This window comes from Myripristis murdjan, chromosome 17 (assembly GCF_902150065.1).
Source record: "Myripristis murdjan chromosome 17, fMyrMur1.1, whole genome shotgun sequence".
Lineage (NCBI taxonomy): Eukaryota > Metazoa > Chordata > Actinopteri > Holocentriformes > Holocentridae > Myripristis > Myripristis murdjan.
In genome coordinates, this window is record NC_043996.1 from 5247848 (window position 1) to 5271526 (window position 23679).

General features: G+C 43.1%; 1 protein-coding gene across 3 annotated transcripts in view; it reads right to left on the reverse strand.

The window, feature by feature from the left end:
* Positions 1-3451, reverse strand: part of ptprfb (protein tyrosine phosphatase receptor type Fb) — a 169024-nt gene extending 165573 nt beyond the window's left edge. For all 3 annotated transcript variants that reach the window (XM_030074275.1, XM_030074274.1, XM_030074273.1), the window contains exon 1: positions 3001-3451. The gene's annotated coding sequence lies outside the window, so the exon portion shown is untranslated. The remainder of the gene's footprint in view (positions 1-3000) is intronic.
* Between the last annotated feature and the right edge of the window lie 20228 nt (positions 3452-23679).

The window sequence follows — 23679 nt, forward strand, 5'->3', positions numbered from 1 at the left end:
CAGTGGGCCAGTGAGGCGTCTCGGAGCACTTATAATCCCCTATAAACCCCAAAAACGTTGATCCCGCCCACCACAGACCAACATACTACAGGCAAAACCTCTCATTAGAACTCCAGGGCCCTGAAATTACCCAGATTCTACCCATATGGAAAGCATGAGAAAGCGTCAGCTGGGAGAGGTTTGTGCCGAGTGGTTTTTCAGCATGTGGCCACAAAGGAGGTGGAACTCTTTAACAGTGTCATTCTGCCAGGCCTCTGCCAGCAAACACCGGCAAAATGAGGAAGCTGAGGCAGATGCTCTGGCTAGCAGCCTCAGCCCAGACCTGCTAGGAAATACCCTACAAAAATACATACAAACACATGCATACTCATACAGGCCATGGACATGCAATTGTAGACAAACACAAGAGCTCCACCATGAAAATGTGTATAAATCTTGTTAAATTTTCACACAAGCCTCTACTGGTGCATGGCAGTAATACCCGAGCTTTACAGGTGAGGTGGCTAGAAAGCCTGTGAGCCAACATTGGCTCAGATTTTTTATGTATCCTAGCCTTTGCCAGTATGCATGCGTGGCAGGGAGCGTCGCCAACAAGTGCCTACACTGATTTCCTTCACAACCACTGTTGCAAAAAAATCCCAGTGGAAACACAGAATGAACTGCTGACCCCCTTGGCAAGTGAGAAAAAATGAGAGCGAAGTGGAGATTCATTGTAGGACACCCTGTGTTCCCTCCGGAGGATTATGTCGAATAAGCCATGTTTCTCCTTTTTATTTTCAATTGTCTCTAGTACAGACTAGGCTTGATGGCATGAGGAATGTGTTACAATGCACCAAATAAACAGTCTTGAAGATGGCATTTAGTTTTAAAAAAAAAAAATGTTCAAAAGTCAAAAAAAAATCTAAAACTCACAACAAAAAACAAAACAAAACAGAGAATAAACACAGAAACAAGCAAACATAAACTCACTATTAGAAGCCTGCAGTCTCACCAACATCAGTGAAAGGGGAGGAAACCCTGCCTCTGCAGTAGCATGGCACCGAACAGTAACATCAACACAGGCTTAAGTGATCAAATATGCACAGCAAAATTAAGGAGCCACAGCAGATAGCTCCAGGTATTCCGGCAGCGATCCAAAGAGAACCACATAGTTTAAACTGATTTCTGAAGGAAAAGGCCTCCCATAATAGTCTGTCTGCTGTAATAGCCTGTCTCAAATAAGCACCTGGTACTCTCTAGTGCTGAGACAAATATCCTGAATGTCCAAGCCATTAACTTTATGTAGGCTCTCTCCCCGAAGCCTCATAAAACTGTGTAGACCATATTCTACAGGAAAGCATACTATGACATTAAATTACCTTAAATGTGAAATAGGAATGGATGCTGTCACTTTATTTTCAGTTAGTATGAGCTGAAGGTTAGAAACCCAAACATGCAGTGGGGCCTAAGATTTAACTGCAGCAAGCCTCTGATGCAATTCCAAGTAACTAACCCACCCTTTATCATCCCATTACAGTTTGGCTCCCGGTTAGGTCTGTGCATTGTGCCTAACAGCTATAATCGGTGGCATGTATTGATAGGGGGTGGCCATAAGGCCACTTCACACTGTCACTCAAGATCACCCTCAAAACTGTCTCCAATCCTTTCCTAAAATAAACTGAAATGGGGGGTTGCAGCTCAGTTGATGCAATGCTGAAAACCTTTCTATATATCCACCCAGCGAAAAGCAGCCTCCTTTTTTCCACATCTGTTCAAGACAGGAAGAAGGCTTTGGGCTATTCTATGAAGGAAAGCTGGCAAAGTGGTGTATCTGCACCGCCTGTCACAAAAATGAGGTTGAAATTGTATTCTCTAAAGGATCAGTCTTAAAATTTATGATTTTTGCTTCAAATGCAGGCAACAAAATTCATACTCTGAAACCTTTCTCAGGAACTAGTGCTGCAGGGATACCGATTTTTAAAGATTTTTTAAAGGGGAGGTGATTGACACAGACATGATGGGAGCATTTGCAAATGATGGGCATGCAAGTACTCCGGCGTCTGTCTCATGTAATGATAAATACAGCAAAGCAGAGATTTCATGTGCCGGGGGCGCTCATGCGCTCACAGACACGCTCGCACGCACGCATGCATGCACGCGCACTAACGAAGTGAAAAGGCAGCTTTACAGAGTGCTCTTGCATTCCATGGACACATTCTCTTATTAACTCAGGGAAGAGACAGGGTTTTTAATGCTGCAATGAGAAAAAAAAGAAAAAAGAAAAAAGAAATCGAGTGACGACGTCACGCCCCACAGGCCAAGATCTCATAAATTACTACTGCTGGTATTTGTTATTTCATCAGTGTTTTTCGACACAATTTCTGCTTGCTGGAAGCTTTCTTCCTTGCAAAGATTAAACGCCCGTTTTCTCACTGAAAAGTGTGTGGATGCAGTTTGCGGCCAACTCTGTGCAGCTGTCTAGCCCGAAAAACACTTGAAAGAAAGAACCGAGGAAGCCGTTTAGAGCTTTTCCTCTGATTCATTCACTATTCCACTTGATTCCTTTCGCAGCCATCTGTCCATACGTCTGGAAATAAACGCTTTTTTTTCTAGCGTTAGTTGTTTTTTTCCCCCCCCACAAATAATCTCCCCTCACTCGCCTGGCTTCTGTCACCAGAACAGATCTTGCATTTCGGGGGGACTCTAAAATCAGGCTATTACTTTGGGCTGACCATTTGAAGTTGTCAACATTAAGCAAATAAAAAAAAGCGCAACAAACTGCATGCGTGGCTGTCTGATTAGCTGAAACGCGATTTGGTCGCGCAATGCGGAGCTTACCTATTTCGAAATTTAGACCAATAAAGGTATTTGCGAAGTAAAGCCCCTTCATAAAAACAATTTACATACACCCACAAGAATCAATTTCGTTCATATATTCGGCAAGTTTAGCAACTACGGCCAGACTGAGGTTGCGTTTCAAGTTCAATGGGGGACATTGAAAAGATAACGGTGCACACTTACTGAATCTCCTCTTTGTCACCGCCGTTGGCATTTCTCTCCTTCTCTGAAACACTTCTTTTAGTCCCGTCTTCAGTTTGTGGCACGAAAATCCACTTCAAAAAATTGAAAAAGGAGTTACAACCAACCCGGGGAGCGAATTAAGAGGGGGGAAAGATAGGAGTCCAGTGGCAGAGGAACACGAGGTACTATCCCGGCCGAGCGGGGTCGTGGATACTGGATCTATTCGTGGCAGCTAGCTGCTCTCGTCTCTCGTGAACGTCAGCCTCGCTCAAGTGTCCGGTGTTGCCTGCGTACCACACAACTCAGTTTTGAGTTATTTCTTCGGCTGCAAGTGTCCAGTAATTCGAAAGCACAACTCCCAAAAAAAAACACTCGCAGCAGTGTGTAGCAAGGTAAGGAGTTGTTGTTCCCTCTCCCTCACAGTCACGCTTCTGCCTCTACGGAGAAAACACACACAGGTCGGTCAGCAGGTTTTCGGATTCACTCGGCTACACTCGCTGCTAGCTGTGTCCATTCATTCTTGTCGTCAAGTCTTCCAACCTATAAACATATGCAGTGTCAGTCAGGGGATCCAAAAGTTTCTCTCGCATCAGTTTACATCGGCCTGAGATGATTTTTAGTGGTGATTTTGGGGGCATTACTGTATCCTGCAGAAACCTATCACAAACAACAGTCTGGTACTGGAGGTTCCCTCATTGGGCCAACCTCTGATTGGTAAGTAAGGGTAAGTAAAATTAAACTAGTCCTTATCAGCATTATCTATCTATCTATCTGATTATCTATATCTATCTATAAATAGATATAGATATATCAATAAATAGATATAGATAGATATATATGCTGCCCAATTATTGCAGCTTTGTTTGTTTGTTTGTTTGTTTTGTTTTGTTTTGTTGTTTTTTGGAGCAAACTGATGAACGGAGCTGCATCTAAGGGATACTCCTCCTACCTATCACCTTGTGGAAGCTAAGGACAAGACTGTAATTTATAATTTATAGGTGCAGGCCAAACATGTAGGCTCTTTCACCAATACTTTTGTTGTTGTTGGTAGCCATCTTTGAGAAAGGACCGCAGAAATCTCCACAACCCACTGTGTAACAAGCTGCTATTAACAAGGAGCAGTGTTATATTTTGCACTTATGTTAACATTTATGCATTATAAACTTGGCTACACAGTCATTTCAGTGACATTAGTTCCCATTCTTGAACACATTATCAAAACCACCACCACTGTAAATGTCATAGTAGCCCACCAGGACAGGCACTGGGAACTACAGTGGTTGTTTTTATAAGTGAAGCAATGTGAGGAGGGACAGAAAGAGGTTTCTGCTAACAGTGCAGCTTGGCTGTTAGTGCATGAGCACTCAAGCGGCTCAGTTGAGCATGCAGGGCATGGACACTGTGACCCCCAGTAATGAGGACGTGAATATCTTTGGGGTTCTGACAACCCACCTACTCCGCCTCCTAACCTTACCATGATCAATCGTTAACTTGGCAGAGCCCCGCTGAACTGCGCCCTGGCTGTCCGCCACACCCTCCTTGTAACCGGTGCAAACGACATTTACAGAAGGTTTTACCTGGCCGTAAATGTCTCTGGCAATTGGGCAATCAGGTAAGTTCTCTATTCACCAAGCACACAAACACACACCCAGGCAAAAACACATGAGGACACACAAGCAGACCCACACAGACACACAAACATACGCACATATACTTCAGGTCAAAAAATGAGTTGCTATGCGACCTCACAATGACTGAAAGGGAATTGTGTTCCCATTAGCTTACAAATAACAACCTTGGTCAGTGCACAATGTTGCAGGACTAGGATCTCCACAGCCAAATAAGAGGCCCAGCCAAGGCTATTTCATACAGAGGGAGGGCATTGTTCTGATATCGTTACCGTCAATATGTAGGTGCCAGACAGTGAACTCGGTACATGTACTCAGTAATGCCATTATGTATCTCTGGTGGCCAGCATGAACATCTCGTATACAGCCCAGCAGACCTATAAACAACCATTGCCTGTGAAGGTCAAAGAAGATGTTTAGAGATGTTTTTGCAGCTTAATGCATAGTGTATGGCACTGGTGCTGCCAGGGTTAGGGGTTCAGTCCCTTTGTGGCCATCCATGCTAAAAATGCATGCTCTTCTGTAGAACAAGGTGCTTAGGCTTAAAGTGTCCATCAAATGGCAGATGCATTCTGCATTTAGCTCTGTAAGTTTGCAGAGTAGTACATTGATGGTGCATTTTTGTACAAGACTGATATAAATAAAAAATACACGGCTGTATTGTAATTCATATCAGATCAACGGTAGCTAATCTGCTGTGCATTTTATACACGAACATGATGTAAAATTAAGCCATTAGTTATAGAATCTTGCAACCTATGAACACCATCAAAGTGAAAGAAAATCTTTTTCCAGTCAGTTCAACAACTCATATATATCTTTAAAAGTATTGGGACACAATCCATCCATAAACTACTTTATGCCATTAATTACTCTGGTGAAATTAGGAATAAATGGTTAGATAAATTACTCCAAATCAAAAAGGGCCTGAGGTAGCAAATCAGCTTCTAACCACCATGCTCCTGGAATGGAGCACCATACACGGAACCCTTTATCAGCTTGTTCCTCCCTATTAATTTTTTTTTTTTTTTTTTTTTTATTGAACTCTACAGGGAAATTACGCAGGAGAAATTACTTGAAAAGAGATTCATTTCTATCTTGAAGCTCCTCAGTAGGAGCTTGATGGTTTGAAAGCTGATTTAATACTTCTGCGGTTACTTTTTTGTCTACTTTCCATTTTACACAGAGTCATTTAGAATAGACTAGAGCCCATAGCTACAAATATAATATAGTGGATATACTGAAAGTAAAAACAAAATGTTGCCGACTGCAAAAGAAATACAATACTAATATTTTCATAGTCCCATATAGTGACTGAGTGTTTCAATCATATTAAAATGACAATTTATAAACATTGTCTGCATAGATCCTTTTGATACCTTGAGGACACTTTGCACCAGATGGTCTATCTGACTATTCTGTATTGAGATGAAACTAGTCTACACTTAAAGATGATTGCATTTTAACCTTATAATTACTGTTCCATTTGAAATTCATAGAGAAAATGGTACACTGTGGACCTCGATTATCCAACCCCACGGCCATTTCCTTTATTTTTTTTTTTCCCTTCCCGCAATAAATTGCACACTACCCTCCGGTAGCCTACTGGTCTAATTCTGTTGTTGTTACAGTATTGTTCTCCAGTAAATCAGTTTATTATTCATTGATTAGTTTGTTCCTGTGTGTGTGCGTGCACTGCCGCCACAAGTGATTTTATATTGTCATGAAGTGCTTACAAACAACTGCTGTTTTACTGACAGGCCTATATATTTGTTATGTAGGGCCTAATGTTTGTGGTGGTTTAAAGGCTATTTGTCCTCCAGTAAATGAGTCTATTATTCATTGGTCAGTTTGTTCCTGCATGTGTGCGTGCGTGCGTGTGTGCATGCACCGCAGCCACAATAACTGGTTTCTTTGATCCTGCTGTTGTCCCAGAATGTTTGCAGACAACTAATATTACTGCCAGACGTACATATTTGTTATGTTTGTACCACAGAAGTGGTACAAATTACACACATTTATAATACATTTCCTGAGACAATTTTTTCCCCAAAAAGCTTTGGTGGATTTTTATTAATGTTTCAATTATCCAAAATTTCAGCTATCCAAAATAACTCCATGGGGCTTGGATAGTCGATGTCCCACTGCACTGGACCCCTCTGAGCTGTCTGCCACATTATTATCTAGTTTCCTTTCCCTAAATAAAATGAATCTTACATGTGCTTCACTGCCCTGTACTTGATACAAAGCACAGGGCAGGATACTTACATCCTTTAACGCATACACACAACTAACATGGGACTCAATGAGGCAGGAAAGCAGTTAATGGAAGTTAATGATGAGAATACACAGCGCTCGTTGTACCATTAACCAACATGCAGTCCAACATGCCAGCAGTCGCAGTCACAGAGTACCGTCTCAGTGGGGAGACAGACTAACACGGACTCCATCAAGAAAGATTTACAAATCCAAGATGATAAATATGGGAAAATGTGGAAGTCCCACTTTTCACTTCATGATCGGTAAAGTACTGCTGCACCTTGTTTCATTTGCAAAAATAAAGTTATACAGCTCACAGCGAGTTGCTTGTGTCATTAAGAGTTTCTAGTGTGATAGGGTGGTAATGTGATTTCACTTTAAAATTCAGGGGGGGGGGGGTGGAGTGACTGCAGTGTTAATGCAGGAGATATGCCACATAAATGGGCAAAAAGGGACTTATTCAGTGCTTACTGAAATAAATAATAAAAGCACAGTGCTTTCCTTGTATCTTTTTCTAGTATAAGTCTTGTTTTTATTTGTATGAAGCTATACAGATTGCAGATTCAACACAATCTAATGTTGGCTTTTACTGTTGCTATAAGTAGAAAAAAATCTACCTTAACATGAATTCCTATCACTTACTCCTATAACCTTGGGCAGCTCAGTCTATATTTTCAAACAAGATTATCTCTTTCAGTGCTAGAAACAGGAAAACCAAGACTTTTTAATGATGTTCTTCAAAGATGAATCCCGGAGCCTCTTCACTGACTAAACGAGAAATACAGCGACAGCATCCATGGTGCTATTAAGGTGGTATGGGTACATTTTTAGATGAAGAACATTAACCAGTAAAAACACACACATAATAATAAGGCATATTTTATGTGAAAGCTCAAGCATTCAGTCAGTCCACAAAGTCGATTTGCAATTTATTGTAAGAGGATGAGCTCTTAGTTCTATCTGTCAGTGATACCACACACTGAAGTTCTCTTCTATTTTCTAGCTTTACCAGTTGTTGAGGCCCGCAAATAAAGACATACAGTACTTGTCAAATATTACACACAATATGAATTATTTTTATGGGTAAAATGTGGACATGATGTATTCAGTGGAACATCATTGTGCTATCAGAAGTGTACCTCTCAAGGGGTGGAAAAGATACTTCAGAAATGCTCCTCTCCTTCAAAGACTGCAGCCACAGGAAACACATAGGCATTTTCACGGAAGATATATTTAAAAGGGAGAATGCAGAGAGAAATGAGAGAAAGAGAGAGCAATGGCAAGAGAGAGTGGTGGGTTGGAATTGGATGAAGGACACATAAGCTCTCATTGAGCTGGCAACACTGAAAAGAGCCCTTGGTTATTGAAAAAAAAAAAAAAAAAAGAAATCAAAGGCAGAAAATTCCAGCAGAGGGATGGGGGCATAGAAACAAGCCTGTGATGGGAGGAAAATCCTCCTCTTCTTTGTTTTTTTGCGGTTAGAGTAGTTAGCCACTCAGCAATAGAGGAGAGATGCATGGTTGCCAGCAGGTTGGCGAGGCCCTTGAGCACAAGGATCTAAGAAGGAATAGGAGGCGACACAGCACAAATTGTTTTATATTCTGCAATGTGGAGGATTGTGCTGAGTTTTTCACGCTGCTTTGGCAGGAAAGGAACAGCGTGCATGATAGTGACACTCTATAGTGTCCCTTTCGCTATAGCTACACTGCCTAGCAAACCAAACGTCCCCTCTTCTGTAATGACGCAGTAATTATTCACGAAATGTTGAATACAAACATGCATATTATGTTGCATGGTCTGCCTCAGCACTCTGCCTCATCTATAGCTAACACAGTGGAGCACATATTGCACAAGTAAGGACAGTAACAGCAAGGTCATGATGTAGTGTTGCCCGGATACAGCACATAGTAATGTGTGGTACATGACAGCTCAGGTATAGACCTTAGATTTTATGGAGGGGGGTGATGTCTCTGTAGCCAGCAGTTACAGAAACGAGGCAGTCATGATGGATGTGATGGACAGGAATCCTCCCTCTGCATCTTCCTGCCACTGCTGTCAGCATTTCCCCCAGCAGATTGGGTTCCACAAGTCATCCCTTACAGACCACCGCTGGGGGAATCTGCTGTTTCAACCACGCACAGCAAGCCATCAGACAAATGGATATTAGCTGGTTAATTTTTAATTCCTCAGATGCAAGGGAGCTGCGCTCTTTCATGGCTGGAAGGAGCGCTAATGGGCCCGGATTAGGTATCATGGGCGGATATCTCTGAGCAATCTCTTGGGAATGTCGTGTTGGCCTCTCCATAGAACACCATTATGAGTCTTGGAGAAAGGCAGAGAGCCACTCAAAGACACACTGTCCGGCTATTGACCTTTCAGAGACACGATGGAGGTCCTCATTGAGGAGGTATTGAGTGGATGCTGAGAACAGTTCATTAAGTCGGGGAGGGAGTAAAAACATGGTTGTTAATAATGTCTGTACTCCATCCAACACAGCCAGAGACATAGATTTCTTTTTCTCACCAAACACCGCCCAAGCCCACCGAGAGAGATCAAACTGCCGGATCTGCAAGTTCAAAGACTAGCCAGTTCATTGCGAGGCTGCGGTTGCCTTCGCATTGTTGGAGTGGATTGTGCAAGCCGCAAAGCAACCCCTGCTGCGATCGTCAATGTATTCCCACAAAACAAATACAAAAGGCTGTAATAGGTTATCTGTCTGAGTGCACATCAAGCTGCTCTCTGGACAGATAGATTTGAGCTCCATGGGCATGTTTTCCTTGACCAGCTAAAATGATTTCCTTGCTTTCAGTAGGATTGGCGGTGATGATTGTTTTTATTGACTCAGATGTTCCATTAGGCGAGCGGCTGCCTGTGGTAAATGGTTCCTGACAGCAGCTCAGAGCAGGCTGATGATGCCCCGTCACTAGACCTCACACCAGGGTTATTAACTGGACGCCATTACTGCCGGAGTCCGATGCTCTGCTGACAGTGACAAGTGCATGAGCAAAATGTAGCGCTGTCCTTCAGTCCAGCCCCTCGTCTAACACAGCTCGGGACAGAGCGCGTCGCAGATAAGGGCTAGTTCAAGGAGGTTCAGAGGAGGAAATCAACTGAGATCTACGTAAAGGAGATGGTGGAACATGAGTTTCTGTTTCCGCTGTGACTGCAGACACAAGGGTTTAAGACTAGACACTGAATTCAGTGGCTATTGTTGCCATGCCTTTTTCAAGTGGTTTGAACACAAGCGCCCGGACGTACGATGGTTAGCATGACACCCGGGTTTTGCAGTCTTTCAGGATTTCTTCTTCTTTTTTGTGTTCCATGAACGCAGATCTAAAGGATCTCCAAGGTTGCGTTCACCTATTTAGTGACACAAAAGGCATGAAAAAGTCTGATTTGGCATGATTATGTTACGCTTTTTAACTCACTAGGTGTCAGGGCTGCAGTAAGATGATTTAAATGGCTTCAATCTATTATTATAGTAATTGGTTTGCTCCTTCACAGATGCGGTTATGGTGTGTGTTTGTGTGTGTGTGTGTGTACCAGGAGCAGTTGCAATGAAAAGAAATGCTAGGACTTGCAGAAGATTCTCGTTTCAGTTCAGGCTCATCCAATTATTTGTGGAGCCACACTGGAAACTCAAGTGACAAGTGCAGTGGGAACCAGTTGTTATGTGCACTGCCGTTTCATGTCACACTGTCAGCTATAAATCGGAATGCTGAATAGTGTGTTTACCAGGATGTCAGCTCATCCTGTCAGCTCAAGTCCACTTGTAAAAACAGATATACAGGTGTGGGACAGTGAAAGAGAGTGTGTACAGTGTGGTTGAGACCGGCGCACACACACACACACACATACACAGAGTGTCAACCCAGAAGTGCTGTCAGTGCTCACTCCACCTGTGTGTGTGTCAACCTCACTGCCTGTTGTACCAGATAGAGCTATGCTGTCACGGTGCTGTGATTAGAGCCCCCTTTTTATAATCTCCCCTCCTCTCTGTCCTTCCTCCACACATCATTACAGCAAGTAATACAGCAGGCTCTATTACCCCTCGACGCCCCGCCCCTCCCCCGCCGCTTCCCACCATCAGGCCTCAGAGGGGTGATGATGATGGTGGGTTGAGGCAGGACCCAGGGTCCCTGCCGCATGGCAGCTTTAATTTCACGCTTTGTTAATGTCCCCCGTCCCGGCACTTGTCCTGTCCAATGCCCTCTGCAGCCCCTGCCAGGGTCACATCCGTCCTGGCTGTCCTCTGTCTTAAGGACTGTGCCCAGGATCACTCCCTCTCTTGTTTGCTAATTTTTTTTGTTTTGTTTTAACTCCCTCCCCCTTGCGACGCCCGTCCACCGCTTACCTGTATCTTATTCTCTGCCCGTTGCGCGCTCCGTCGCCATCTGTTTCGCTCTCAACCCTCCCAACCCCCCTACCCCTTTTCTCATTCCTTCTCACCCACGTCGATTATCTATCTCTCTTGTGTTTCTCACTCGCTGCCTTCCTCTCCGTGGTAAACAGCTCTCTCTCAGCTCAGCCCACTCTCTGCCCATTCACTGTATCCTCCTCATGTTCTTTCACTGTGCCTTGATTGCCGCTCTCCATCTCTTTCTTCCTCCCTGTCCCATTATCTCTCCCTCTAATTCCAGCTCGCACTCTCTTTTCACTCCGCTCTGCTCACTGTCTCAGTTCGGATGAGCAACGTCTCATTGCATCTCTCCCTCTTTTTTCCCGGCTTCCATTCCTGTAAGCTTCCATTCATTATACCATCTGTATTTGGTGAGCACTGAGGGGCTGAGAATCGTCCCTGTGTCAACCTGCCCCTTCCGCATGAGTCGGTAGACACTTTGAACCGTCCGCAAAAACGCCATTGTAAGCACAAACCTGTTGAACCATAGTTTTTAGACTCCACTCTTTCTTAAAAACAAAATCCTTAACTATCTTTTTCTTCCATGCCAGTGTTTTTTTTTTTTTATTATTATTTGCATATGCTACTGCTGTAACATATAGACAGGGCCTGAAATTAGCACACACCAACCTGCCAAATGCAGTTAAGAATTGGCACAGACAGCAGAATGTGTTCGCTTCAGTTTTCTTGTCGCTGAAGCGCGTGGCAGCATAGTGAGCATGGCAAATGTTAGGAACGAAGAGATGGAAAGTGTAGCTGCATTTCCATAAAGAGTCTAGTTCATCCTCTTTGTCGCTATGCCGCTATGAGCATATCACCTATAAGGAAGCTGGTCCCGTTCCACGCCGAGCTGAACTGAACACACTCTGCTCCCCAGCTCTATAGCTCACCACCAATCATGTCACAACCTCAGAGTCACTCACACACACTCACACAGAGTTGTTTTTTTTTATCTATAGGGCCTTCCCAGCAGATATGTGGGTAAGACAAAAGGCTGGGAAATGAAATGGAGGCCCCCCCTGAAAGGAGAAAAGTAGAAGAAAGAACAAAAAACCCTCTCTGGTTTGAGGAGGGTCTTGTTTCCTAGACAAGGAGTGGGTAACAGAATCTCTTTGTGAGTGAAGTCATGAGGGTCTCCTGTGGGAGGGCATTGATCGGAGGTGAAACACTGAGGGGAGAGGGGAGTGCCTATCAGATTCCACACACACACCAGCACTCACGTACACACACACACACACACAGACAGAGGCGTGCCGGGGAGCACACACATTTATTTAAAACTATTTACAGATACACGCTCATTTGCATTCAACTCCGCAAACTCACACGCACTCCCCCAGCGTGCACATACACACACATTTGCATGGAGCCAGACTCCCGTGGACTTAAATCTTAAAAGAAGTCAAGCGAAATCTATTCAGTGGATCCACACCGCGTAATAACTTTTGCTGCAGATGCGCTGTCAGTTCACTTAAACAAAACATGACTGTTTCAAACGCTTAATAGCACAAATCGATGACAGTGTGTAATCATTTCTGATTATGGTCCACCTGGAAATGGTCCCACAATAAATAAATAGATAAATAGATAAATAAATAAAATAACACAGCTCACATTTGTAGCCTGCATTAGTGGTTTGGCAGCAGCAGCTGAACCATTAACATTGGCATGATTGTCTCTGAGTTTGACTTGCCTCCCAGCGCTTAATCATGACAAATGATATGACACTCGCCGGCAGAGTACAGGCCATTGCTATTGTTTGAGATCTCCCTAAGCCGCTTGTTGCTAGGGAACCAACCCTCTACTATTTTTGTTGCACTTTTACATTATTGCAAATCTTAGTTGCTGCATCCCATGATTACTACAAAGCCTGTTCTACATTTAGAATACTATCAACTGTCTGGTTACTGTAACACACGCCAGATACAGTATGTTACCTCAGGCTATGGCTCTGTGACACATCAATACTCTGTCTACATATTAAAATACTTGTCTTATAGGATACTCTGCATGCCCATTTTCGAATTGAGAGATGGAGCTATGCCCGCCGCCATGCATATACAGTTTGTGCATATTCAGACAGCCTCCGATTTCTCACGAGAGAGCGAGAACAGGCACTTTATCTCCAGAACACTGAAGAAAATATTATCATTTTGGAGAACACAGCATGGATTCACACTGAGTTTATCAGTTTTCTACTGTTTATACTGATACACCCAGAGATGCTCCAGCAGGTAAGATATATGGCAGTATGAAGTATGGCCTTGTCCACAGTGAGAAGGTACTGAACGCTATTTTGTGATGAGATGGGGACCGAGCCAAGGTGACCCTTTGGTAATATATGGGCTGCGGCTGCCAAGGCCTCCCAGGAAGGCATTTGTCATCAGTGTCCCCCAAGTGTAAGGTTACCGGCAAATCAGGTTATCAGTCTACTGTTTTTGGCAGGAATGGCACAAAAACACAGATTATCTTCTCAATATAGCTCGCTGTTCCAGTAACAGACAGAAACAAAAAGCGCATACACACACACACACACACACACACACACACAAAAAGACACACCCCTTAGCTCATTCCTTAACTTAACCTTAATAACCTTAAACGTCACCTTTACATGCCTGGCCTTAACCTTTACCTTAAGCATAACTTAACACTTATTCTAACCCCAAGCTTGTAAATAATCCTTTACAAACAATAAAAATGTCACAGCATTGACCTGAATTTGTTCTAATTCATTGAGATTGTTGTTTTTTTTAAATATTATGTAGCGTTTTTGGTTTAATGAGCTGTATACGGTGGAGAGTTACAGAAAAACAGGGGAGTGAGGATGATACGCTTGCAAAGGTCATAAGCTATGGTCAGATCAATGCACCTTAGTCCACTGATCCAGAGCTGCAATTTTTGGATTATAATTTTGACCACAGAACATTTAAAATTACTCATGTGAAATCCTACTGAACACTCATTAAGGTTGCCCTTCCCGTGAGCCAATGATTAGCGGTATGCTCGGTTTATCTCTGCTGATAGCCTCGAGCGCACAGCCACAACTGATAATCACACCGAGGCAGAATTATGCTTTCAGAACCGGGAATATGTGCAATGTTTATTGAATAATGAATGTGTCTGCCAGTGAGCGTGTCCGCCCAGCACCACCCTGTTGCTATAAAAGTGTGGCTGCCACTCCAAAGAGCGTGAACTCTCCTGCACGTCAGCAGCAGAGCGTGTAGGCGGCAGCGGGGGTGACAAATGTGCAGCATTATGTGAGAGGAGGCAGGGAGCTGCACAACATGTCGGGATACCGACGCTTGCATCTCTCTCACACCACCTCTAGTGCTGTTTCCCAACCCACCGGTTTAATTGTGTTTGCCTGGAAAATATATATCTCCTTGCTCGCCTCAAAGGCAGCAGTGCAGGGGTTAATGGAGGGGTCAGGCATCTCTGAGTGCTGTGTGGAGCTATTCGGGGTTGTGTGACTATTAAGTTACATATCTATATGGGTATCCTACATGTGTATCCTGACTTCATTACTATTTGCTACAAGTAGTATTTTTATTTAGCAGAGGGTAGTGCAGATATTGGAAAACTAAGATTACTTTAGGGATGTAGAGGGTTATGCTTCATCCTGTGGATGTACATTTTGAGCAATATTTGCAGTAAAATCTTTCCTAGATATTAGAGAGTTATTAGACCACACTGCATCACTCGGTGGATTCCAGAGATGCTTTTGATGTTTTTTTGTGGCCACTTGTGAAGAGCTTTGAAAAAACAAACAGTGTCTATTTAAGCCTAAATTTAACCAGAGCCAAACCTTGATCTTAGCCACATCCAGCCCCACAACCGCAACCAGCAACAAAACAGCTAAAGCTCTCAGACACAGCAGGCGGCCCAGTGAGTGATGAAGACAGAGACAGAGAGTCCACTATGGCCTTTGTCTCTCCAGGGATGTAAGCCGTGGCAACCTAAGTAAGGAAATAAGCCCTCTGCAAGCCAGAGCTGACCCATTGCCAGCTAGGTAACAGAACTAAATAAAGACAAAAGCTGTCAAGAGGCTTTGTGATGAGCAGCTGACCATACAATCGACAGACGCTTTGGTGTGCCAGGCTGTCTGAGCAGGTCATGAGCTGGGCAGGTGTGTGTATGAGTGTGTGTAGGTCTCGCCCTGGGGATGAAATGTTCATTTTTTCTGGTTGTTTATGTACGGCAGCCTGGTACAGCATCTATTAATCTCAGCATGACTGCACAAGACCTACACCCACACACACTCACACACACACACACACACACACACACACACGGTCACATTCACCCCTCTTTGACTCAGTCAGCTCGTATTTTAACAAGAAAGATGAAAAACAGGTCAGCAGTCAAAAGTGGGAGGTGGCTGGCTTGAAAATTGCTCGACCTTTCATTAAGTATATGACTTGCTTAAAAACATAAACAGCTTATTAAATAAACTGCTATTAAAGACATACAAGGCCATAAAAAAGACTTGTGCAATGTAGTGGCGTTCTTACATTCCTAAGTGCACTATTTGTATATAGGGCCACTGCAATTCACCACATGTGCAATATCCTGAAGTGCAACATCTCAGCTAATAACTTCTCTGTTGTTATCGTAGTGTTTTATAATTTATTTTGTAGGTTACTGCAAGTAGTTTTGGTGGCCAACATTGGCTATTCAGCTGACATTCACACACTTGCATGCGAGAAGTTAATGGGAAGGACTGGTGTATCCACTGCATGGAAAACTGAACTTTTGCATATGCACTGCACGTACTTTCAGAGTGAAAAAGTCATGTTTGCAGATTGATGAGACCGGGCTTATTAAAAACCTTAAATAACAGTTTAGTTTGAGCTCTTTTTAGTTTAGTTTGAACTCTTTTCTATTTTTAATTGCAGTTTGTTATGTGTGAATGCACTATCAGGAGGACTGCTACTCAGTTTTGTTGTACTCAATGCAATGACAGTAAAGGAATCTATCTGTCCGTCTGTCTATCTATCATTGCTAATGCCTGTCTTCTGGGCTTTCAATACTGCAATCTAAGTATTTCTCAATGTATTTCGTTGCAAAAAACTCACTGCTGTGTTTTTTTGTGCAATGACAATAAAGAAAGTCTAAGTATTTATTCAAAGGCATTCTCCTAAGATGCAGAGACAATGGATAAAGATTAAAGTTACGTAAGAGCAATTAAGGGTCAGCAGATGTGACAGTTTACTGGTGAAGTAAACTGTGAGGCCGTCCTCCACAATGAAACACGCCACACAAGCCAAAGATGTGACAGGGAATGTCACCCAGAAAGTGGGACACGGCGCTGGAGTCATGGAATATCTCTAAGAGGCTTGTGGAGATCCTATTAAACACGGCTTCCTGACACCTGCTCCTCTCGGCTCTGCCCAGGAAACTAGCGGTTCTGCTGACCTGTGGCTTTAACACACAAGCCTGAACCATGTCTAGCTGCATTGTCCCACAAATTAAGAAGAGAGTTCCAGGAATTTAACAGATGAATGACGGGTTAAAGACGGTGTGTTTGGTAAGACCCTTATAATCCTGCAAAGAACTTTTCAGGAATGGAAATGTCCATACAGCAGCATTAAAACAACTTAAGACCTGCATTCTTTAGTTTGATTTACCAAATATATTTTAATTAATTAATTAAAAGCCTATCTTGGAAGTCAGATTAATTGATTCGTTTATTTGTCCATTTATTTATAGATATTTTAACAACTTAGTCATCAACAGACATTGTCCTTTGAGTCAGCACAGGTCTGTTCACAACAAAGTCCACCCTGTTGGTTCAACATAAGCACTGCACCAGACACGGGCCACTCATAACATGTATGTGAACCAAACCTGCTGCACCACTGTGTGTAAGTAGCACGAAGTTAAGGAACCACTAACATTAAATGCTAGAATTAATTCATGATATTAGTCAACACTGACAAAATAGTCATCCTTTCAGCTACAACAGTATTGTTTGTTTGCATTTGTATCTGCAAAGGTTTCCATTTGGTTCATTGTTGTCTGGCTGGTTTACTTGGCTAGTTTTGCTTCTTGCAAGTGTTTCTAGGTCTTCCTTAAGGTCTTAAGGTCTTCTGAAGTTGGTTCCAGTTAGGGCTATGCTGGGTAGGTTGGGTAGGCTTGTCCTTCAAGGGACAATGCACGATGAGGTGCTCTGTTACTGACTGATACGGAGGTGAAGAACCCTCACTCTGAGACCGCATCAGAACTAATTATCCCACTTATTTCACAGCTTGAGGATCTGCCTCTGTGCAAACCCTCTTCCCTGTCTGCCATGGTTGGGGCTCAGTAATATAGTAAAGTAAAGCATAATCCACTCCAAGGCAGTCTGTTTTCAAAAACTAATGACTGACACAGAGACAAAGAATCCTCCAACCCGAAGCAAAGAAAAAAAGTTCCTCCGCCAGTGTTATTACTTTTCAATAAGGGACTGCCTTGGAATGGATTATCCCGCTCATAATATGGCTTGAATAGCGGTTTACATACCAATGTAATGGTAGTAAAAGCAAAGAAATTATGGGTGGTGCCGTCCTGTGTATGTTTCAAGGTTGCCAAGTCACTGAATTAGTCCAGAACAGGCACCTGGATCTTGCTCCACTTTTGGCTGCAGTGGCTGGAGACTATAGAAGAACTGAAGAACTTTAAAAGACCAGTCTTTTCCTGCTAGCTTTTAGAACAGCTAAGAGCAAACAAGAACAAACATCAATGCAATGTTAGCATGGTACTGGAAAATATTTTTGTTTTTGACTCTGAAATGATCTACTTTATACTTTAATCCATGCAGTTTTTTTTTTACACCAGCAATATTACTTCTTTTTTAGCAAAACTTCAGGAAAGTAACTGCTCTTCTGCTTGAGGAGGATATTTTGATACTCTTCGAGCCATAATTAAATCTGTAGCAGCTAACCTTTCCCCCATGGGACATGCACACCCAATCATAACAAGCTCTATTTACTCCATAAACATTATTATGAAAATTGTCTTTGAGGAGGCAATACCCAAGATGGTGGGAGATGTACAAGGTAGAGTGTGTCTTGATTGGCCGACCGTGAGGTTAAGGGTGGGATGAAGTGACTCGGAACAAATAGGGTGGCGGACTCAATGTCATCCATGTCTGTGGTAATTGAGCCAATGACATATTGATCTTTGGGTTAATGAAGACAAAGCACACAAGAGATGGGGTGTTTAAATTCACCATGGTTAATTCCATGGAATCCTACCATGAATCTTAATACATTCACAGTGCACAGGATGAGTGGATATTCTACATTATAAAAGATAAACATTTTGTCTAATGGGATAATATTGGAAATGAAAACAGCTTTGCACACGATGACTCTTTTGCATAATAATGTGTTTGAAGTATGATTAAGACGTCAACACAAATGATGAAACAAAGGCTTAAGGGCTTAACCTTTACTGGAAAACACTTTAGGCCTATCTGACCCGCTCCCATGCACAGAGGAAGAAGACAGAGTGCTTTGATGTCTACTAGACTTGCCTATACCTCTTAGCACATGACTTTCTGTCACTAGCTTAGAGCTGGCCAATGACATAAGTGTCGCAGAGAAGTGTCACAGTCATTCAAGGCGCTTTTAGCAGCAGGATGATGAGACAGAGATGAGTCAAGAGGAAGTCCATTCTTGTAGCTTTCAACACGGATGGCACTGCAACTCACTCCCTTCTTTGTGTGGCCTCAACAGAGCTGTGACCTTCAAACATCACAAATCTTACAAGTGTCAACAGCCATTAACCATAGCAATATGTCCCAAGTCCCCGGTCTATTGCCAATTCCACAACAGTTCACAGAGAGTCCTTACAATGAAAGCCATTGTGGAGGTACCCCATCGTGCCTCTGTGCTGTCCAGTGATGGAGTGGTAATAAAGCAGTGGGCAAACTGTGACCTGCAGCCAGTGAATACCATCAGGCGACACCACCATTATAAATAATAATCAATTATGCTTTCAGAAAACCTTCACAGCAAAAGCCCTCATTAATCATTTTATTCCTTAAAAGACCCTCAACTTATAACACAATGATTCTACTTACTGCGATTGAGGATTTATGCCAGCCTAAAAAATGTGGACAAAATGTAAATAAAAACTAAATAAAAAGGTGGGTAAACTGAATTAAGTTGGAGTTACCCATCATAAATTCCCTACTCTTTTAGACTCCTAAAACATGAATGGTTTTTTAATCCTTATGATGAATAATGAAATATTTCAGCGAATTTCCCAGGCAATCTATTTTGCAGCAGATACGAGCCGTTGCTTATATCACATGCATTACAAAAAAAGAGAAATTTCAACAATTGCAGTATCTGTCTGTGCTTTGCGAAAAGACTCCCTTTCTTCCTCCATTGCTCTGTTCTAATAAAAAACCAAAAGATAAGAGTGAACTTGAAAGGGGAAAAAAAATGCATTATGTAACTCTATCATCAACACTGGTCTCCCTGGATGACCCTGGCATGGAAAGACAAGCTGACCCGTGCATTCTGAAGGTGAGAGCCCTTACTTCACATTTCAAAGACCCTGACCCATCAGCCTCCGCACACGACTCACCCGCCTCCCACCTTACGGAGGCAAAGACATGCATGTCGAGTGCCCCGTCTAATCATGAGAACATTCCCTGACAGCTGGATTAAGATGAGGCAAGCGAGGTCGACATGTTGGATGCACTTCACTGAGCTTAGCTTTGGGTAGACTCGGTTAACAGCCTACACACACTGTACAATAACGTGCAACCTCAATTGACTAAAACAGCAGCAGATGGAAAGAGAAGTGCGTATCATGAAAAGCATCCTTTATTGTTCTGAGATCCTGAAGCTGTGCCTTCAACATACCTCGTCCTAAACCTCAAAACCTGACTACTGTTCCCATTATAATGCTGTTATTCCCATAATAACTGCTATCGCTCAATCTGTTTTAGCACAATCTTTCATTCTTTAGTGTTTGCACAACCCTGTGTCACTTCTTTTTTCACACCACATCACTTCTCAGCCTCTGTGATGCATAATCTCCCAACACTCATCATGTATTTTGTGCATGTCATGCATCTTTTATTGTACTTATTGTTGAAAGTGATTGTCATTCTGATTATGATTCAATCCACAGAGCAGTGTTATGTTGTTGTTCGACATGCCCTGTTCACTGCATTGAAAAAAAAAAACACTGGGGCAAAACACAAAAGTGTTTTTCAGTGTCTGAGTTCTCATTCTTCAGTCACATTTTGGAATAAAGGTGTGAATTACACACCTTTATGAATTACACCAACTGTATAACCGATACCTGCACTACCAGTCACTCACTGTTTAAAGACCTCTAGTGTTGTTTTCCTCCATGCGGTCAGACTATTGTAGCAAAGTGAAAGATTTACCTGGATGTCACAACCTTGCTGAAGCTCTTTCTGATCACTGGCACTTTGTGTGTGCGAGCAAAGCCATTTCATGTCAATACTGATGTGAATAGAACTCCCCCCTCCGCCTGAGGCAGCTGTATTTCTACTGGTCGGTGTCATCGGGCTGGGATGTGCTGAGCCTTTGCAGAAGACAAACCATGAGAGAAGAGTGGAGATACAGAGAGAGACAGATAGAGACGGAGGGAGAAACAGAGACTGAGAGAAAGACAAAGAGAGAGACTGAGAAGAAATATTACATGCAGGTGTGCATGTGCATTTAACAGAGAGAGAGGGAGCTCATATGCAGCTCAAAGCAATGTGATTGTCAAAAGTCACAGAGTTGCAGTGATGAGAGATCAGTCGGGTCACCAGCTGGTTCCTTTCTCACAAAGCTGGATTCTATTTGACCGGCCAGCGGTGACAACGGTATGACAGTTCTGTTTCCATGGGAACACATTTGTCAGTTCTGTGGAGCACGGCCAACGTGTTGGAGGGGAATCACCAATGAGGATTGTAGGACCGGAGGAAAAATTAATCACACTAATGATGATCCAAAGCCCGAGCTACAGCAGAAAGGGAAATTCACTATTGCTCCCCTTGTTTTGCTCTATTACCCCAAAACAGAAGTTTGGCAGCTGCAGCGGGGTTTTCTTTTGGTCGTTTTCTTCGGACATAATACTTCAATAATTTGAGGTAGATGTTGGCAAAGGAAAAAAAACAGACAGTAGGGGAAATGAGTGCACACTGTTGAAAGATTTGAGGATCCTGGGGAGACAAGGTGGCCTGGAATTAGGAAGGATGCCCAATTACCAAAAGGATGCTGATTAAGTCCCTGGCATGGACCTATTGGTGTACACCAGCTGCAAGAAGGCGACCGGAGGCATGCTGTGCCATGGCCAATGGCCAGGTTCTGACCTTGAAATCAATTTTGCCCCTTCTCCACCAAAAAAGTTCTGTTGCAAAAGTTTGTGAGTCTTACACCCCGAAAACAGCAAACCCAATGCAAATAAGAAGGTGTCTAGCCACTCTGCATGCAACTGACAACAGCAAGACAGTAAGCATATAACTGGTGTTATGTATGTGATTATTTACTCCTGTGCCGTTGTGATGTTGCATTTGGTTTAGGATAAAGAGACACATGGTCGTTTAAAATGAGATTGAGAGCGCTCAGACAAGCCAGAGCTGAAAGGAAGGTATCGCTTTGACATAGCAACTGTGGCGGCACGGTGAACTGTTGCAGAGAAACCGTTTTGTCTTAACTGCTAGCCTAACAATCTTTTGGTAATAGAATCTTTTAATAATTTGTTTTTCAGTTCCTTGATCTCATCTTTAAAGACGTCAGGGGTGACACTTGGTGATCGATAGGTGATACCAGTGCTTGCATCATATATTTAAGCAGTCACAGAGGAACTACCTCAGTTACAGGGACTAACCCTAACCCTTTTTGGTCAAAAATGGTGCTTTCCCATTACATAGTATCTGCTCTACTCAACTCTATTTTTTAATTTTATTTACATGGATATATTATCAACTGTGACACAAGTTTTGCAAGTCTTTTGTGGGTATTCCCTGGTTGTAAGAGGTGTCCACTGTGACAATCAGTGTTTTCACATATCACCTTTTAGTATCTGATCAGCTCGCTTGGAACCTTGACAGAAGTGGTTCCAAAAAAAAGTATCCGGTAGCAGATATTATCCCAAATATTTGGCTAATGGAAAACCAAAAGAAAAGTGGGTAGATCTGAGGCAAGAGGACTAGATACCATGTCATGGAAAAGGGGCCACAGAGGGACTATAGTTCCTCCAGTGGAAACAGGGGAAAAGGTTTCTAGATCTAGTTTGTGTGTTCCCTGGGGTAGAAAAGGGTTAAATGTGCACTGGGGTTATATACAATATATATGTATACCTTGGAGAGGTATACTAAAAGACCAATTCCAACAATGTGGTTTACAAGGGCAGATAAAGTAATCTTATCTTGTGAAAGGTTCCCCTGTCGACACCAGTACCTGGCATCATCTTAGTTCTGTCATTTATCGTCACTAGCCCTCCAATAACAAAGTGCTTCAAGGCTGTTTCATCTTAATGCATGCTTGTCAGAAAGGGGTCTTTATAGTGTAATTTTGATGGCACTCCAGCTTGCCTAGTGCAGTCTGGGAAAATTCCATTCCCACTGTCCTACTGTATTGTATTACCCCTTGAAGGCACTTCACTGTTAGGAGAGCCTATGTGCATTCATTATGTAATTGTGTGTAATTTATGCTTGCTCTCCACATTGATGTGCTGCCAATGTCACATAACAAGTGTTCATAACCATACTCATTCTTGCATGTTATTCCAAAAGGGAAATGCAAGGAAAAGATAAAGTTTGATGTTTTGAGTGTTACTACATGAAAGATGTGGATAAACAATTTATTGAAAGCCATCTGGACGGGGTCTGTTCTCTACAGTGGTGCTTGTGCTTTATCGACTTACCGTTTCTGTCCCTCTTTATATTCCAAAGCTGGCTTCCCTCAGTTTAGTTTGGCACTCCAGCGTTCGGTGCTCCCGGTTCTGCTGGTGAGGAAAAGCCTGGCATCAGTTCCAGGGACTTTGATTTCCGTGCCTCATTCTGAGTCTTCGCCGTCCTCTGTTTTCCCAGGCCCGTTCCCAGAAGCCTGTTCTTTCATAGCATGGCCGAGCACTCCAGATTCCTAGATTTGGTCTTGGTGAGCACTGGCTTGGAACTGCGCTGAGAGGGTGGTGCTGTGGCCCCTCTCCAGTTGACAGGCCTGCCAGGATCCGCAAGTCTTTCCAGTTACCGCGCTGATGCCAGGGCCAAAGGGGGGGTGGGGGTGGTGGTGTTGGGGGAGGGGGTGGGGGAAGCAGAGGAAGAGGAGGAGGAAAGGAAGAGGGGGAGGACAAGGAGGGGAGGCATTCTGGGATCACTTTGCTGTGACCCATATCCCTCCGTTCTGCTCTGAATGCCTCAATATGAAAACA